The following is a 19,337-nucleotide window of genomic DNA, read 5'->3' as shown; positions in this document are numbered from 1 at the left end:
AACTACCTGAAGGGGGGCTCCATAGAGGATGGAGCTAGGCTGTTCTCAGTGGTGGCAGATGACAGAACAAGGAGCAGAGGGGGAGGTCTAGGTTGGACATTAGGAAAAACTATTTCCCTAGGAGAGTGGTGAAGCACTGGAATGCGTTACCTAAGGAGGTGGTGGAATCTCCATCCTTAAATGTTTTTAAGGCCTGGCTTGACAAAGCCCTGGCTGGGATGATTTAGTTGGGGTTGGTCCTGCTTTGAGCAGGGGGTTGGACTAAATGACCTCCTGAGGTCCCTTCCAATCCTAATCTTCTAGGATTCTATGATTGTACTACAGTACTTGTAGGAGGTGAACTGAAAAATACAATTTCTTTTGTTTATCATTTTTACAGTGCAAATATTTATAACCAAAAATATACTTTCTGATTTCAGTTACAACACAGAATACAATATATATGAAAATCTAGAAAAACATTCAAAATATTTAATAAATTTATATTGTTTAACAGTGATTCATTTTTTTTAATCGCAATTAATTTTTTTGAGTTAATCACGTGAGTTACTTGTGATTAATCGACAGCCCTAGTCTATAGTTTTTAGTCTCAGTCTCTAGTCAGCACTATTGGCCTTCTCCATATGGAAACCTTTTCAACAGGTCTAAAATGCTTGGGAATCTTTCCTTACCCCAATATTTGTCACGCCCTGCTGCACCTCCAGCTTCGAGCCTGCAAAGGGGCCCCAATACTTTAGGACAGGATGTCCTGCCAGCATTTCCAGCCCCACCAGAAGCAAGAAGCCACCCAGACTCTGATAATAAAGCCAAGCAAAGAGAGTTTCAATAACGCACCCAAGGATAGCACAGTGAAGAGCTGGAAAAGAAGAACTCAAGACTCTTCTGCATTTTCTTGCTAAAATCTTCCCAGTTTCTCTTGGATGCGGTGTCCTGTTTTATCTTTTGAGTAATTAAACAGCTGTTCTATTATCTCCCAAGGTGGCTGCATGTCAGTGGTGGGTAAAGGGATCTCTGCATGCACTGAAAAATAATTTATGACCTCTAAATACTTCACAATTATCATTCAGCTGCACAGCATGGCTGCTTGACACTTCATGGAGAGAGCAGAGATACAGCTTAGATACCCCTGCTCCAAGAAGTCCCACCAGATGGCCTAAAGGAAATTCTCCCTTGGCTAACAAGCAGCATGAAGCCTATGCCATGCCATCATTCTGGGGCTTCTGTTGTTTCTGATTCCACCATGCTTAATTTACATAGCAGACAGAGAGCTAAAAGAACAGGAGTACTTGTGGCACCTTAGAGACTAACAAATTTCACAAGGACATTCATCACCAGTGTGTCATTAGCTTTCAGAAAAGACCTCACTCTGTGCACTCTTATAAGACAATAATATTGTATGCAAGCAGTTGATTTAAATGTTTATCACTCTTGCCTCAGCCCCTGAAAGGGGAGGGATGTTAGCAGATAGGTGGTGCCCAGAGAACCTCCTAGTGTGAGGATTGGCTCCCCCTGTGATAGGAGCACCTCCAGAATTGGCAATGGATCAGTGGGGCGCAGGTGACTGTGCTGTCCCCCAAGAGGGACTTTGGATATAATTTGACTAATAAAGTTGCGGCCTGGTTAAAACCCAGACCATGTGTCTGTAGGATTCTTCCATGCAGTGAGTGCACCAACCCTCTTTATGAGATGCAGGCTGCTTCCCCATTGCATGTCAGTTCCATTCTGTGGGTCAGGGACCCACATCTTCCTCCCCTTTTGGCTGCCTTTCTAGAGGAGACCTAACTCTGCTGCTGCTACCATGGCATTGGAAAAGAGACCTCAGTCAGCCAAGTGGGACTGCAAGAGAGCTCCCCTCTCAACACTGCTTCTCAGAGAACCTGCTCCCGAGTTGATCAAAATCTGTTTGATGGATAATGGAACAAGACATGTAATAACTTATTTGATCTATTTTATCCCCATTATTCAACCCTCTCACTTAAGAATTCAGTCAGCAGCAGTTATGCCTCTGGCCGGAAGCTTGGTGCTTACACGCGACGAGAGATTATTTCAGTTTACACCCTCTTACTCGTTCATGAATTCAACATTTCCCCAGCAACACCTCCAACGTTTGCACTCATTCCAAACCTCTCATTTATTGATGGCTGGCACTTTCCAAACATTCGCTGCGTCAAGGAGCTCGCAATCTAATCTTTAAACCCGAGGATGATTTCCCAGAGGAATATGGGCTCATTAAAGCAGGAGACTAGTCAGAGAACCGAGTGACTCCTTGTAGCTGACCTTCCGCGTGGGGGTAAGGTGAGTGCCGGGAGCCCGGTCTGGCCGTTGGACTGTGGGCTAGCCAAAGCATGGCTGGAGTTATTTTCAGCTGCTTATTTAATTTGGCAGGCCTGCTGGAAGCAATGGTGGTTACTCCATAACTCCTCGTAACACCAGTGTCGTCTTATCAGTATCAGAGTACATACCTCATGCTCTCCACGCTAAGGGCCAAATTCTGAAATCGGATGCTTGCACATGGCTCCTATTATCTGCAAGAGGGAGACACATGAGCACTTCCAATGGTGGAATTTTGCCTTAACTGATTACATCAGAAGGTTATTTCACTAACCAGAAGGCAGAAGCAGCCTCCTCTCAATAGGAGAATAACTTCTAATTACATATCGCTCCCAGAAGCCCCGCACTAGGATCTTTATTATCTTCCATGTTTATTAATCAGCGAGCTGGTGTTAACAAAGAGATCCTTTTTAGAAGATATGCAAATAGCTCTGCAATTTTCTCCCAATGACTCAGCACTCCTATTAGAAGCTCACTAATAAGACACCCAACCTACTAAAATGCCCTGTGAATAATTAGCAACTTCATGTCTTTGAGAGCAACAAAAGTGATTAGGGGGTTGAGGCATGTAGAGGAGCAGATTCACCCCTGCAGCACCTCCTGCTGGTCATTTCCAGGAATTAGCTCATGTCAGCATTGGTGGTCCGCCTGTCCCAGACCCCAGTGCCCTTTTATCTGGGGTGCTGCCCCATGGGACCTCTCAGCACTAGGGTCTCCCCTCCCTGGGGAACCCCTACCTCACCTCAGAATAAGGCCACTGCCAGTCACCAACTAGCCCCCACTCCCTGGGGCAGACTGCAGTATAGGCCACTCATTACAGGCAAGGTTGGGTTTGGACCTGCTGCCTTGGCCTACCCCTGGGCTGCCCTCTGCAACCCCCAGTACCCCTTGGCCTCCTACTAGGCCACAGCCTGGGGCTTTCCAGGCTGGAGCTCCCCAGCCCTGCTCCACTCAGGTACTCTGTCTCTGGCTCACTGCAGCCAAGCGCTTCTCCCTCTGGGGGGAGGGAGAGAGACTGGTGGGCTTCTGGCTCACAGCCTTTTTATATAGGGCCAGCTGAGGCTTGATTGGGGTGTGGCCCAGCTGCAGCTGCTTCCCAATCAGCCCAGCTTAGCAGCTCCCAGCCACAACCTTCCCCCGGGGCTGTTTTAAGCCCTTCAGGGCAGGAGCAGGGTAACCACCCCACTACAGGTAGGGTGACCAGACGTCCCGATTTTATCGGGACTGTCCCGATATTTCCTTGTTTGTCCCGCGTCCCGACCGACATGCGGTCGGGACACTGGACAAACAAGGAAATGCCCCGGAGCCTAGAGCCCGGAAGTGCTCGCGCCCCCCCCCCCCCGCCCCGACTCCGCCCCCTCCTCCCCCGATTGGTTCCCTCCCCGAATCCCCGCCTCTTCCCCGGGCTCACCATTCCCCCTCCCTCTGCAAGCGCTGGAGGGAGGCCCGGGAGACGCAGGGGAAGCGCGGGGCCGGGGTGAGTAAGAGTCCGGCCTGGCCCCGAGCAGGCAGGACTCAGTTGGGCGGTAGGGCGATTCGGGGGGCGACCCGCGGGGCCAGGCGGCGACTGTTGTTGTCCCCCCAGGCAGCGGGACACGGGAGCAGCTGCTGCTGCAGCTCCCACTGCCGCGGGGGAGGAAGCGGCCATGGCGCTCCGCGGCTGCGGCGCCTCCGAACCCCGCGAGCCGGGGCCTGCTGCGGGGACCCAGCAGCGCGTACGCTGGGCCCAGCCCCTGGCCAGCGTCTGGGCTGCTGCCCAGCTGGTGCTATCCCGCGGCGGCCCCGGGACGGAGGCATCGGCAGCCCAGCCCCGTTCGTTCCCCTGCGGGACGGGGGGGCTGGGGCCTGCTGCCCCCACTCCGGGGCCGCCGCGGGATAGCACCAGCTGGGCAGCAGCCCAGACGCGACTGGCCAGGGGCTGGGCCCAGCGTGCGCGCTGCTGGGTCCCCGCAGCAGGCCCCGGCTCGGGGGGGGTTCGAGGGCGCCAGAGCTGCAGCCGCGGAGCGCCATGGCCACTTCCTGCCCCCACGGCAGTGGGAGCTGCAGCAGCGGCTGCTCCCGAGTCCCGCTGCCCAGGGGGTGAGAACAGCTGCCGCCTGGCCCCGCGGGCCGCCCCCCTCCTCGCCCTACCACCCAACTGAGTCCTGCCTGCAAGGGACCAGGCCGGACTGTTACTCACCCCGGCCCCGCGCTTCCCCTGAGTCTCCCGGGCCTCCATCCAGGCTTGCGGAGGAAGGTGGGTTTTTTTGTTTGTTTGGGGGGGGGGGTTTGGCCCCGCCCCCCGCCCCGCCCCTCCCCCCCCCGCGTCACCCCCCCTTCCCCCGCGTCCCGATATTTGTCTTGGGTGATCTGGTCACCCTAACTACAGGGCATATGATTTATGAGGCAAGGCTGAGAGGGGATATGATTGCTATCTTTAAATATATTAGAGGGATTAATACAAGGGAGGGAGAAGAATTATTCCAGCTTAGTACTAACGTGGATACCAGAACGAACGGATACAAACTGGCCGTGGGGAAGTTCAGACTTGAAATTAGACAAAGGTTTCTAACCGTCAGAGGGGTGAAATATTGGAACGGCCTACCGAGGGAAACGGTGGGGGCGACGGACCTGTCTGGTTTTAAGATAAAGTTAGATAAGTTTATGGAGGGAATGGTTTAATGGTAAAACATAGTAGTCAAGGAAAGCCAAGCAATGGTGGGTAAATAGTATAATGGCTAACGGGGTCGGGCTGGAGACTCTTGCCTATATGCTCGGGGTCTTACTGATCGCCACATTTGGGGTCGGGAAGGAATTTTCCTCCAGGGCAGATTGGCTGAGCCTCTGGAGGTTTTTCGCCTTCCTCCGCAGCATGGGGCAGGGATCTCTAGCAGGAGGGTCTCTGCCGATGGAAGTCACTAAAAACAGGATTGGGGACTTCAACAGCAGAGTCCAGGGAAGGGGTAGGGACGGTTTTATGGCCTGCAGCATGCAGGGGGTCAGACCAGATGATCATAATGGTCCCTTCTGACCTTAAAGTCTATGAGTCTATGAACTGGGATTATTTAGTCTGCAGAAGAGAAGAGTGAGGGGGGATTTGATAGCTGCTTTCAACTATCTGAAAGGGGGTTCCAAAGAGGATAGATCTAGGCCAAGGCCGGCTCTAGGCTTTTTGCCGCCCCAAGCAAAAAAAATTTTGGCTGCCCCCCGTCCCAGCCCTGGGCTCCTCGCCGCACCCCCCTGCCGCCCCAACCCTGGGATCTCCCCCACCACCCGCACCCCCTGTTGCCCCAGCCCTGGGCTTCCTCCCTACCCCCCCACCATTGCCCCCCCACATATACCTCCTGCTGCCCCAGCCCTGGGCTCTCCTCCCCCACACACCTACACCCTCCTTCCGCTGCAGCCCTGGGTCACTGGTAACTCGCTCCCAAGGCGGGTCATTCAGCAGGAATTTTGGATGTGCACAGAACACAGACAGGATTGGTTCCCATATGGTTACAGAACTGCAGTAAAGTGGAACAATTTTCAGCTTGTGTGATTGAAGGATATCTGGATGCATATTATAAGACTGTCCTACATAAATGAGGAAAAGTTGAGGTGCCTTTATTATTCTTTTGTTCCACTCTTTCTTTCTATGGGGAATTTGCCAATGTAATATCACTGTCTTCCTTTTAAACAAACAAACAAAACAAAAAAAGGCAATGGCTGTTGAAAATAACAATTCCAGTCCTAATAACCACTGGGAAGCATTTCTTGCTCAATTTTATCCTACTTTTTCTAAAGCAAGTTACAGTGGATCAGTATATTTGATTTGGGGGAAATGAAGTAACAGCTGCCCAAACTGAGCTTGAGCACTCCTGAATTTTGAGGTGTTCAAATCTGGAAGGCAGGTGCGGGGGGGTGGGGGGGCTGTGGCTCCACAGGGGAGCACGGCAGCATGTATGCAGCAGCGTGTCTGGTGCTGCGCGAAGCCAGACATGCTGGTCTGAGCGGCACGGTAATGGGGCTAGGGGGTTGGAGAAGGGGTAAGGGGGGGCAGTCAAGGGACAGCGAGTGGGGGGGTTGGATGGAGCGGAGGTTCGGGGGGGCAGTCAGGGGACAGGCAGCAGTTGGATAGGTATGGGAGTCCCAGGGGTTTGTCAGGGGAGAGGTAGGGGGTGGGGTTCTAGGGGGGAAGTTGGGGGGGGTCTCAGGAGGGGGCAGTTGGGGACAAGGAGAAGGGAGGCTTAGATAGGGGGTGGGGTCCCAGGAGTGGGCAATCAGGGGACGAGGACCAGTGGGGCTTAGACAGGGGGTGAGGTCCTGGGGGGCAGTTGGGGCAGGGGTCCCAGGAGGGGGCCATCAGGGGACAGGGAGCAGGGGGGTTGGATGGGTTGGGGTTTCTGTGGGGGGCAGTCGGAGGGAGTGGATGGGGGCAGGGTGGGGCTACCCTCCCTCCCCCATGGAGTGTCCTATTTTTTGATTGTTAAAATATGGTATCCCTGCCCTTCCCAATGCAGCTCTCCATACAAAGCAGGCTGCAGCATGAGGTCTCAGCTTCCTCACTCCCTCCCCCTCTTTCCTGTTGGTAGTGGCCAAGGGAATGCTGGGAAATGTAGTTCTTTCCCTGCTCCAGGGCTGGCTCTATAGGCAGGGAGCTAACCAAGGAACTACATCTCCCAGGGTCCCCTGTTGGTTCTCAGCTCCCAGGCTGGATCCCTGCCGCCCCTGCAAATGGGCTGCCCCAAGCACATGCTTGCTTTGCTGGTGCCTAGAGCCGCCCCTGATCTAGGCTGTTCTCAGTGGTACCAGATGACAGAACAAGGAGCAATGGTCTCAAGTTGCAGTGGGGGAGGTCTAGGTTGGATATTAGGAAAAACTTTTTCACTAGGAGGATGGTGAAGCAGGGTTACCTAGGGATGTGGTGGAATCTCCTTCCTTAGAGGTTTTTAAGGCCCAGCTTGACAAAGCCCTGGCCGGGATGATTTAGTTGGGGTTGGTCCTGCTTTGAGCAGGGGGTTGGACTAGATGACCTCCTGAGGTCTCTTCCAACCCTGATATTCTATGATTCTATGAGGGGTTCAGGATGGAGTGGGCTCCAGGGTGAGGCAGGGGTTTGGGGTGTGAGAGGGGCTATGGAGTCCAGTGTGGGGCAAGAGATGAGGGATTCATGGGGGCTCCAGGCTGGGGCAGGGTGTTGGGGGGCAGAAGGGAATGAGGGGTCTGGCTGGGGGACAGCTGTCAGAAGCTGGCAACCCAAAAGGAGTGATTACACTGGTCTACAATTTTTGAGAAGTCGTCTGCTTCAGAGATAAAATATGCTATTTATGATGTATTTTGGTGTGCTGAATTCAAATATGACAATTAAAACAACTGATTGGATACTGTTTCTAAGATATTTAAGTTTTTACATTTTATGTTTATGTATATTGTGTAGATAGTAGAGTTTTAATCATAAATTGTAAACCTAGGTCTTTTCATGTGTTTATGGTTGCTTTACATGATAATATTTCACCTGTCCTGTTTATGTTACACTTTAAAAATCAGCAAAAGGGTTATATAAATAAAATGTATTATGAAACAAAAGGCAAAAAACTATTATGTACATAGTTTAGTCCTATTCAGTGTCTACTTGGCACTTCTTGGCTTGTCTCTTGTATTCCCAACTGGAGGCACCGTGCAGAAGTAACAATGGCTGGTATGATCTGTTGGCTCTCTCCAAATCATTGGCACTGCAAAAGGCATAGATTTCCTTTTCCTGTTCAACCACTGGTGAAGATTTGTTGCACAAGTGTTTCAGCATATGTGTGGGGCCCATCTCTTGTCCCGATCTCCAATTTTGCAGCCAAAATAAAGATGGTAGGCTTTCTTAACCATAGTGGTTATACTGCGCTTTTGTGATGCAAAAGTCACTTCACCACAAACATAGCAGAAGTTATCTGCACTGTTCACACAAGTACGAGGCATCTCTGCTCACTTGGCTAAACAGAAATGTGTCCCTTTGCAAAATCAAACACTGACAAATAAGAGAGCACGACACTGTATGATTTCTAGAGCTGATATAGGGCAATTTGTTCAGCAGAGTGATGTAAGCTTCGTTATGATTGCATCATCCATGACTTCTAGGAATAACATGATGCAATTCATATCATGTATGACGCAATACCAGCTTCAGTTTGCATCATTCATTGTTTTGCCTAAAAAGCAAGTACTGTCCAAACCCCGTCATAGATTTATTCATAGATCAAGTCAAAGATGTATTTTAGTCATTTCTGGTTTAAATTGAGATCCCTTCCCTTTATAACCACTTATCCTCCGCCATTCCAAGTCAAGAGTCATATATACTGACCCAATAGCATATCTTGAAAACTAGAGCCAATCAACAATTTTAAGCATCATTTTCATTCTCAGTGACCCAGAATTAGTAAAGTTTGACTACATTTATTTCAGAAGCATTTTGGCTGTAGAGCAGTGTTATTAACCTAAATTGTTCTAGCTTTCTCTCTCTGCATGCCACAGCCCAAATGTAGACCAAACACCCCAAATGAGTAAGAGAAAAATATTGATGGGGCAAAATTGAAGTGCTGGGAGATTCCTTTTTAGTGTTTAAAAAAAAACTCTACATTTTCCCTTCAATTATTCTTTATTTCTCAAAAAAAAAAAAAAAATCCACAGAAAGTACAAAAAGGCCATAGAAACAGTGCAAATAAGTGCTCTTTCTCCAGAGAGTTTACAACGGCTGGTGTTGAGTGGTAGATTGCAGTTGGGTTCACTGAAGTATGGACCCTGGACCCTGGACCCTGGACCCTGGACTTCAGAAAAGCAGACTTTGACTCCCTCAGGGAACAGATGGGCAGGATCCCCTGGGAGAATAACATGAAGGGCAAAGGGGTCCAGGAGAGCTGGCTGTATTTTAAAGAATCCTTATTGAGGTTGCAGGAACAAACCATCCCGATGTGTAGAAAGAATAGTAAATATGGCAGGCGACCAGCTTGGCTAAACAGTGAAATCCTTGCTGATCTTAAACGCAAAAAAGAGGCTTATAAGAAGTGGAAGATTGGACAAATGACCAGGGAGGAGTATAAAAATATTGCTCAGGCGTGCAGGAGTGAAATCAGGAAGGCCAAATCACACTTGGAGTTGCAGTTAGCAAGAGATGTTAAGAGTAACAAGAAGGGTTTCTTCAGGTATGTTAGCAACACGAAGAAAAGCAAGGAAAGTGTGGGCCCCTTACTGAATGAGGGAGGCAACCTAGTGACCGAGGATGGGGAAAAAGCTAATGTACTCAATGATTTTTTTGCCTCTGTCTTCACGAATAAGGTCAGCTCCCAGATTGCTGCACTGGGCAGTACAGCATGGGGAGAAGGTGACCAGCCCTCTGTGGAGAAAGAAGTGGTTCGGGACTATTTAGAAAAACTGGACGTGCACAAGTCCATGGGGCCGGATGCGCTGCATCCGAGGGTGCTAAAGGAGTTGGCGGGTGAGATTGCAGAGCCATTAGCCATTATTTTTGAAAACTCATGGCGATCGGGGGAGGTCCCAGATGACTGGAAAAAGGCTAATGTAGTGCCCATCTTTAAAAAAGGGAAGAAGGAGGATCCGGGGAACTACAGGCCAGTCAGCCTCACCTCAGTCCCTGGAAAAATTATGGAGCAGGTCCTCAAGGAATCAATTATGAAACATTTAGAGGAAAGGAAAGTGATCAGGAACAGTCAGCATGGATTCACGAAGGGGAAGTCGTGCCTGACTAACCTAATTGCCTTCTATGATGAGATAACTGGCTCTGTGGATGAGGGGAAAGCAGTGGATGTGTTATTTCTTGACTTTAGCAAAGCTTTTGATACTGTCTCCCACAGTATTCTTGCCGCCAAGTTAAAGAAGTATGGGCTGGATGAATGGACTGTAAGGTGGATAGAAAGCTGGCTAGATCGTCGGGCTCAACGGGTAGTGATCAATGGCTCCATGTCTAGTTGGCAGCCGGTTTCAAGTGGAGTGCCCCAAGGGTCGGTCCTGGGGCCGGTTTTGTTTAATATCTTTATTAATGATCTGGAGGATGGTGTGGACTGCACTCTCAGCAAGTTTGCAGATGACACTAAACTAGGAGGCGTGGTAGATACACTAGAGGGTAGGGATCGGATACAGAGGGACCTAGACAAATTAGAGGATTGGGCAGAAAAAAACCTGATGAGGTTCAACAAGGACAAGTGCAGAGTCCTGCACTTAGGACGGAAGAATCCCATGCACTGCTACAGACTAGGGACCGAATGGCTAGGTAGCAGTTCTGCTGAAAAGGACCTAGGGGTCACAGTGGACGAGAAGCTGGATATGAGTCAACAGTGTGCTCTTGTTGCCAAGAAGGCTAACGGCATTTTGGGCTGTATAAGTAGGGGCATTGCCAGCAGATCGAGGAACGTGATCGTTCCCCTTTATTCGACATTGGTGAGGCCTCATCTGGAATACTGTGTCCAGTTTTGGGCCCCACACTACAAGAAGGATGTGGAAAAATTGGAAAGAGTCCAGCGGAGGGCAACAAAAATGATTAGGGGTCTGGAGCATATGACTTATGAGGAGAGGCTGAGAGAACTGGGATTGTTTAGTCTCCAGAAGAGAAGAATGAGGGGGGATTTGATAGCAGCCTTCAACTACCTGAAGGGGGGTTCCAAAGAGGATGGAGCTCGGCTGTTCTCAGTGGTGGCAGATGACAGAACAAGGAGCAATGGTCTCAAGTTGCGGTGGGGGAGGTCCAGGTTGGATATCAGGAAAAACTATTTCACTAGGAGGGTGGTGAAACACTGGAATGCGTTACCTAGGGAGGTGGTGGAGTCTCCTTCCTTGGAGGTTTTTAAGGCCCGGCTTGACAAAGCCCTGGCTGGGATGATTTAGCTGGGAATTGGTCCTGCTTTGAGCAGGGGGTTGGACTAGATGACCTCTTGAGGTCCCTTCCAACTCTGATATTCTATGATTCTATGATTCTAAGTATTAATTCAGATGGTATTACAAGGCTAGTACCAGTCATTCTGTTGTATTCTCAGGGACTAAGGAAACTGTTCGTATTGCTTCTTGGTGACATCTTAGCTGTTACCAATAGGAGTCATCCTTTGTTAGCCAGTTGACATTCCAGTTCAATCTCCTGGTCATTTTTGTAGCTCTTTTCTGGACTCATTCCAGTTTGTCCAAATCTTTCTTCAAGTGTGGTGCCCAGCCTGGATACAGTACTCCAGCTGAGGCCTCACCACCATGGGAACAGTTGCAGCTATGTTGAAGTCCAGGGGTTCCTCTCTGTGACTGGACTTTTCCTAGTCTGTTACTCACCAATACCACCAAATGTAGCAATTTTTACAGCAATGAGCATGACATCTGACCATTCTACAGGGGGCGGAGCTTCAATATAGATCCAGACCCTTCTCTGAATCATGTTGGACCCCCACACACCCTAAGCTGGAGGTTGGGAGTCCCTCCCTTGCTATTCATCAGTACCTGTAGTTTGTTAAATATGTAGTTCATGCTCGACAAAAATTGTATGCCAGCTACACAAGAAAAGAGAGTCTCATATTAAGTATCTTATTCTAGTATTTATTAAACCCCAAGTCATTGAGAATAGTATAAAGCCAGAGAGGAATTAAAAGATATCACCAGCCACACATTGAGTCAGTATACCCTGCCCTGATGGTAAGCAAACAGAAATAAAGCAGTTTTTAACCATAGAAAGTGATTTACATCCACAAACACAGTAAAGTACATATAAACTGGTCCCCAAAACTAAAACTCAAAACAAATGGTTCCTGAAGTCTTTTCTGGTTGTTAAAACAACTTTTATCAGAGAAAAAAAATGAACCTGTTTCTTCCCCCACCCCCCCAAGTATCTTCATGCAGCTCTCCTTCTACTAGAATGCTGTTCTGATACATATTAAACAACCTGTAGAGCCTGCCTTGTAAAGAGACACCAGACTGCACCCCTTCCCAGCATGCTTTGTTAAAAAATGATTGACAGACCAGTTTCTCTTCCCTTTGGGGAGGGAGGGTGTGCGCAAGGGGCATGGGCTAGAACTTTAATTTGGTTTTTTTTTTGTAAGGATAAGTCTTAATTTTTTTCCCCCTCGCCTTTCTTCTTTTTGAAACCAGATTAGTTTCATAATATTAGGGGAAAGCTAACCTATATTTCTTCTCAAGTTCTAGCTCTAGCTCAAACCAACAGAGTGAATAACGGTAGGTTGTTAAACAGCTTGCTCTTTTCTTCCTCAAGGATTGCTAACTCCCAATTATAGACTGCTGTATCATACAGCCAGGTGTATTGGCCCCCGTCCCTTTGTGCTAGGTACTGTATTGACATATGACAATGATGGTCCCTGACCAGCAGAGCATATACACTCTACAGCACTCTACAGCTACAGCAAACATTTGACGAGAACACAAGGTAACAATGAGACGATGGTAAGCTGCAGTCATGGCAAACCAGCTCTTTAATGGATGATATTGTTGCATGTTAAGTTGACTTTACTGCAGAAAAACACTAGTACTAAAAACAGTCGGTCAGTTATGATCTCTTAACCTGTACGTCAGTCAGGCCTCGCTTTTCCAGCATTATTGTGTTACTGTGCTGTTGACACCATGTGTTGTGATAAAAGCACCGAGAGATCACATCTGCTTTTGAATAAAGGAGGAGAGCAGATGAATTTCAGTACCTAATCACTAATCCTCATTAAAAATCTGTTTCTAAAGGAGCCCCCTCTGACACTGCACCCCATATTCTTCAGTGATATTACAATGATATGAGTATGGCATAATTATGATGGATTTTATGCAAGATAAGGCATGTGAGGAGTCATTGGAAAGGATATGCTTTGCTGAATACGATTATCCTAATTGTATCCATGTATCATTTTTGTAAATATTGACTATGTATCTATGACTATGTATGATTTAGTTGGGGATTGGTCCTGCTTTGAGCAGGGGATTGGACTAGATGACCTCCTGAGGTCCCTTCCAACCCTGATATTCTATGATCAGTATTTCAAATATGCTTGCTCTGGGTGACACCCCACAACTAGCCTTCAGATACAACAGTGAAGAAACCAGACAGTGCTGATGTTCCATAAAAGAGCTCAGCCTTCCTGAGAATGCTTGAGTCAACCTGGGAGTGATGGCTGCTATGACTCTACAAGGACATGTGACCAGGTCACATGGTGCTGGACTCCATCTTGGGATGTCAGTATTTTTCCCACAAACTCATCTGGTAACCAAGATTTGGGAACAAAGGGCTCCTGACCTATGCTAAAGCTATATAAGGCAGGGAGTGACATCTTTTGTTCTTCACTCCCCACACAAGACGACATGTGGAAACGTCTGAGGAACGAAGACTGAACAAAGACTGAACTGGACCCAGGCTAAAGAATTTCTAGGTTGTATATCAGAGGGGTAGCCGTGTTAGTCTGAATCTGTAAAAAGCAACAGAGGGTCCTGTGGCACCTTTGAGACTAACAGAAGTACTGGGAGCATAAGCTTTCGTGGGTAAGAACGTCACTTCTTCAGATGCCATCTGAAGAAGTGAGGTTCTTACCCACGAAAGCTTATGCTCCCAGTACTTCTGTTAGTCTCAAAGGTGCCACAGGACCCTCTGTTGCTTTTTAGGTTGTATATGACAATCTGGGAAACCCAAGTTGCTAAGCAAAGTCAACTTGTGCCTTGAGAATCTGTACGCTTGTGTTAAGGCTGCTTCCCCACTTTGAACTTTAGGGTACAAATGTGGGGGGCTGCATGAAAACTTCTAAGCTTAACTACCAGCTTAGATCTGGTCCGCTGCCACCACTCCCAAAATGCTAATTCCCTTCCCTGGGTAGCCTTGAGAGACTCTTCACCAATTCCCTGGTGAATACAGATCCAAACCCCTTGGATCTTAAAACAAGGAGAAATTAACCATCCCCCTCCTTTCTCCCACCAACTCCTGGTGGATCAAGATCCAACCCCCTTGGATCTTAAAAACAAGGAAAAATCAATCAGGTTCTTAAAAAGAAGGCTTTTAATTAAAGAAAAAGGTAAAAATCATCTCTGTAAAATCAGGATGGAAACTAACTTTACAGGGTAATCAAACTTAAAGATCCCAGAGGACCCCCCTCTAGCCTTAGGTTCAAAGTTACAGCAAACAGGGATAAACACTCTAGCAAAAGGTACATTTACAAGTTGAGAAAACAAAGATAAAAACTAACACGCCTTGCCTGGCTGTTTACTTACAAGTTTGAAATATGAGAGACTTGTTCAGAAAGATTTGGAGAACCTGGATTGATGTCTGGTCCCTCTCAGTCCCAAGAGCAAACAACCCACAAAACAAAGAGCACAAACAAAAGCCTTCCCCCAACCAAGATTTGAAAGTATCTAGTCCCCTTATTGGTCCTTTGGGTCAGGTGTCAGCCAGGTTACCTGAGCTTCTTAACCCTTTACAGGGAAAAGGATTTTGGAGTCTCTGGCCAGGAGGGATTTTATAGTACTGTACACAGGAGGGCTGTTACCCTTCCCTTTATAGTTATGATAGCTTGCTTATATCAACAGGGTGAGAATTTGCTAGTTCATATCCAGTCTTCCTAGTACTTTAAGATTAGTTTGTGTTTTTGTTTATTTACTAGGTAATCTGCTTTGATCTGTTTACTATCCCTTATAATTACATAAAATCTAACTTTTGTAGTTAATAAATTTATTTTATGCTTTAATTTAAGCCAGTGAGACTTGACTGAAGTGTGTGGGTTACCACAAGTGAGCACTGTCCTCTTCACATTGCAGGAGAGGCAGGCTGGGTATTAAATCTAGGGTGACCAGATGTCCCGATTTTATACGGACAGTCCCGATTTTGGGGTCTTTTTCTTATATAGGCTCCTATTACCCCCCACCCCCTGTCCCGATTTTTCATATTTGCTGTCTGGTCACCCTAATTAAACCCATATATTGGCCAGATTTGACCAGGGCAGGATGGTACTTCTCTGGGGTCCTAGCCTGGGAAGCTGGTGGTTATTTAGGCTGTAGCCTCTCTGCTGTTGCTGCATGCAGTGGCTGGACAGAGCCTGCCTGTAGCTGCAGCTGGGTATCCCCCTACCTGTGTGAAAGCTGGTGGAAGTGCAAGCTTGGTGGGCTTTGCAGCTTGTCACAGCAGCACAGTGTGAGAGGGAGCCCAGGCTGGTGGGTCAGAGGGCTCAGTGGTACCCCAGTTCCAGGTAGCACCCCGGGGACGAACCTGTCACACTAACACAATACTTATTAAAATATATATTTATATTAAACCCTTTGATACTGTCTCCTAATTCTCTCATGAAGTTCTGACTTGCCAGTTTCATGTAATTTATTTCTTCTGTCTAATTGTTGTACAGCATTAAGCAATTGACTCTCAAACCTTTATGCTTTTTAAGAAAGCCTAGGAAGAGAATTGTATCAGAGGGGTAGCCGTGTTAGTCTGGATCTGTAAAAAGCAAGAGAGAGTCCTGTGGCACCTTTAAGACTAACAGATGTATTGGAGCATAAGCTTTTGTGGGTGAATACCCACTTCGTCAGCTGATGATACATCTGTTAGTCTTAAAGGTGCCACATGACTCTCTGCTGCTTTAGGAAGAGAATTACGAAGCTAGGGGAGAAAAAAACAACCTTAGTTGATTAGTGATTGTGGCCACTTCACTTCATCTGTACTGTTCAATGTACTTTATAGTATTAATATCATGTCTTTAACTGAAAATGTACCTTTGCAAGTATTTAAATATTTCTTAATCACAACACTATCCAGATCTCCTCAAAGCACTTCAGACAGTACAATCACTAATGTGAACACGTGTTTTTATTCTAATGCATATAGTGAGATTCTGAAAAGCATCTGAAAAATATTATTCTCTCCCACATCTATAAAAATAGTTCAAAGACCTCAAGTTCCACAAAGGAATTGGCTATCTTGAGCGGTTCAGAGGGTGAAGCAGCAGGATCATTAATATGTATTCTCATTTATCGTAGAATTGAATATTTAAGAAATTATTTGGAAGATTGTAAGTAGTAACAAGACATCATTACAATATAATCACAGCACAGTCAGTGGTACACCCAATTCAAAGTGATCTAGGACGTACCTGCCCTTTAATAACATAACCCCATCTTCCTGCTTTACCATACCTCTCAGTAGTCTCTTACAAAAGCAAGTCTAAGCACTTTCAAACGTAGCCTGCCTCACTTCCCTTCCCCAACATTTTACTGAATGTATTTGTGCTATTTAAATGAAGTAGGTCCTGCCTGATTTTTTTCCCCATTTCCCTTGATTTGTGTCCTCATTTAAGAACTTACTCATTTATGATTTATTTAATACAACTGTTAAATCACCTGTTGCTGTCTTATCCAGTTACATAGTGATCCAGTTACATAGTGATCCTTTTTGATCCTTTCCTTGTTTTGTTTTGGGGTTTTTTGTTTGCTTTTGTTAGTTTTTTTAACCTGGACTTCCTTGTCCAACTCTGCAGTTGAGGATGCAGTAATACCATTTGTGATATGGTGACCAACACCATATATTCCAAAGAAGATTGAACAACTGCCTTGCACAACAGCATTACTGCTTGTTTTCCATCCCACTACTAACACAGCCCAGTCTGTTCGCTAGAGCTCACAGTAACAACCCTCCATCAAACCCTTTTTCTGATTAGTGAGCTCAGTTGTTGCCGCCTTGCTCCCAGGACTCAATTTCAGTTAATTTTCTGAACTGAAATGCATTTGTTATCCCTAAATAAGCCAAAACCTCTGAAGTCATTACATTTCCCTTATGCTGCTCCAACTCTAGTTTTCACCAGAAAGACTTCTTACAAAACCCTTGTTTGAGATAGGAAGACAATAATATAATAAACGCATAAAATCCCCTGCTCCAGAAGTTTCATGCTGTCAAAGTTCCCATCTACAGCTACCCTCATTGTCTAGCATCCTGTTACTCCCTACTCATGAGTTAGTCCTTTGATCCAGTGTGGAATCTTGATCCCCACTCTCAATATGTATTGGGTCACCCTGAACTGCTTTTTGAGAGAGTTCTCTGGACAAATCTTTAAATAGAATTTGTTAGATTCCTCAAAGCAGTATAGAACTTGAGGATCTAGTTTCCTGTGCCTGGGGTAAGTTTAAAATAATCAAAAGTGCAGTTTGCTATATGCCCACCAACAAATCTCATCCAAATCTAGTCAGTTTTCTACTCACCTCTCTAAAGTTACAGTATATTTTAAAGTTACCAGACAAAAATAAGACATACCTTGAAGCCTAATGATCTGAATTGATGCTTTGATGTGCTGGGTTGTTCGTTTTCTTCGCACTCTTGGTTTGGAGCTTGCAGTGTGGACTCTGCTGGTCTGCTTTTGGATTGTCTCTGCAAAATGTAATGTCATTATGTCTAGAGAACTTTTATACTACAGATTAGGTACAACCTTGATTAAAAAAAAAAGGACCAGATGTCTGACAAAGAAGACAAACTCATCAGGTGGAGAATCAGCTCAGTTAATGTGTGTTTAATGATAAAAAGTAACAATTAGGAACAAAAACTGGCCTAATTTAAGCTTTTGTAACTCGGCCTTTATGGCTCATAGACTTTAAGGTCAGAAGGGACCATTATGATCTTCAGTCTGACCTGCTGCACAATGCAGGCCACAGAATCTCACCCACCCACTCCTGTAATAAATCCCTGACCTATGTCTGAGCTATTGAAGTCCTCAACTTGTGGTTTAAAGACTTCAAGGTGCAGAGAATCCTCCAGCAAGTGACCCATGCCCCACACTGCAGAGGAAGGCAAACATTTTTTTGCAAACATCCCCATTTTACAGATGGGGATGGAGGCAGAGTGATTAAGTAACTTGCCCAAGGTCACAGAAGAAGTCTGCAACAGACCTAGGAATTGAACCCAGGTTGAGACATTTTCAGTGTTTTAACCATTAGACCATCCTTCATCCCTCCTTTTCTATTCATTCATAATGAACCTCGTAAACCATGAAGTCACTATGAAGTGGCAGGGGTGCCTCAGATCTTTGGTGTTACATTCCCTTTTACTGCAGTAAGGGTTTGACTTCTATCAATTCTTACCGAATGAAGGGTCTTTAACCATGCTGCTCCCATTACTACTACTATAGGCTACAAAGTTCAGTCAACTTAATCAAACACCTTTTTGAGCACCCAACCATTTCAATTTGACCAAGAGCAGCTGCCTGAGAGCCATCAATGTTTAAGCTGAAAGCACGTATTCACGTTAGCATTAAGAGCTAGTTTCCTTACCTGTAATTTTTCTCATAATGGAGGCATCCACTGATCTGGACAGTTAAGTTGTAGTGTAGAATATGAATTCATATTTTTCCTAGCAGCATCTATGGTGGTAACCAAACATTTCAGACTAGTTTCTAGAAAGTTTGCCAAGTTTTGTTTAAATACAGAACTCCTGTACAGCTTTTCTCCAGAGAAGCTATGCCTGATGCCCCATCCATTACTGGCTTCCTGCCACTTCAAACCCAGGCAAACTTAATGTTTGTGTAGTTTTGCTTCTTTAAACCAATCCTGCCAACAACTTGAAGGTCTCCAGTAAATCTGTCCCTTTTCTATCTCACTCATCCCCAATAAAGTAATGAACTTCACTTTCCCAGAGCTGTGCCAGCTTTGTAGTGCTGTCAGGAGAAAACAGTAATATCTGCTGGCTCAAAGTTGCTAAGACTGAACTCCAATTCTGCCCTTGGTATAGGGTCTCACTTTTACAAAGACTTTTTCAAACTCATTTTTATCTCCTAATGAAGGAGGAAATAATTTTTATGATTTTCTTCCATGAACAATGGAGATCTACTCACATTTTCAAATACTTTTGCAACTTTGTAAATGTAAGCATTGGTTACAAACGTATCTATAATTACAACAGAATATACTAATTTTAACAGCAACTGGGGGAAAAAATTGCCAGGGCATTTTTCCTTCATCTTTCAGAATAAGCAAGGAGACAAGTAACCTGATTGGCTGGGAGAGAACCAGCTGAAGTAAGGTAATTTGACCCAGAACTGATCTACAAGTTACTTGCATGAAAT

General features: G+C 46.2%; 1 long non-coding RNA gene across 2 annotated transcripts in view; it reads right to left on the bottom strand.

The window, feature by feature from the left end:
• Positions 1-18,637, bottom strand: part of LOC135984070 (uncharacterized) — a 102,438-nt gene extending 83,801 nt beyond the window's left edge. For both annotated transcript variants that reach the window (XR_010601992.1, XR_010601993.1), the window contains exons 1-2: positions 18,547-18,637; positions 17,537-17,650 (exon numbers count right to left, since the gene is read on the bottom strand). This is a non-coding gene — a long non-coding RNA (uncharacterized LOC135984070). The remainder of the gene's footprint in view (positions 1-17,536; positions 17,651-18,546) is intronic.
• Positions 18,638-19,337: the final 700 nt, after the last annotated feature.

Source organism: Chrysemys picta, chromosome 5 (assembly GCF_011386835.1).
Source record: "Chrysemys picta bellii isolate R12L10 chromosome 5, ASM1138683v2, whole genome shotgun sequence".
In the NCBI taxonomy this organism is placed as follows: Eukaryota; Metazoa; Chordata; order Testudines; family Emydidae; genus Chrysemys; species Chrysemys picta.
This window is presented reverse-complemented; position numbering and strand designations above follow the sequence as displayed.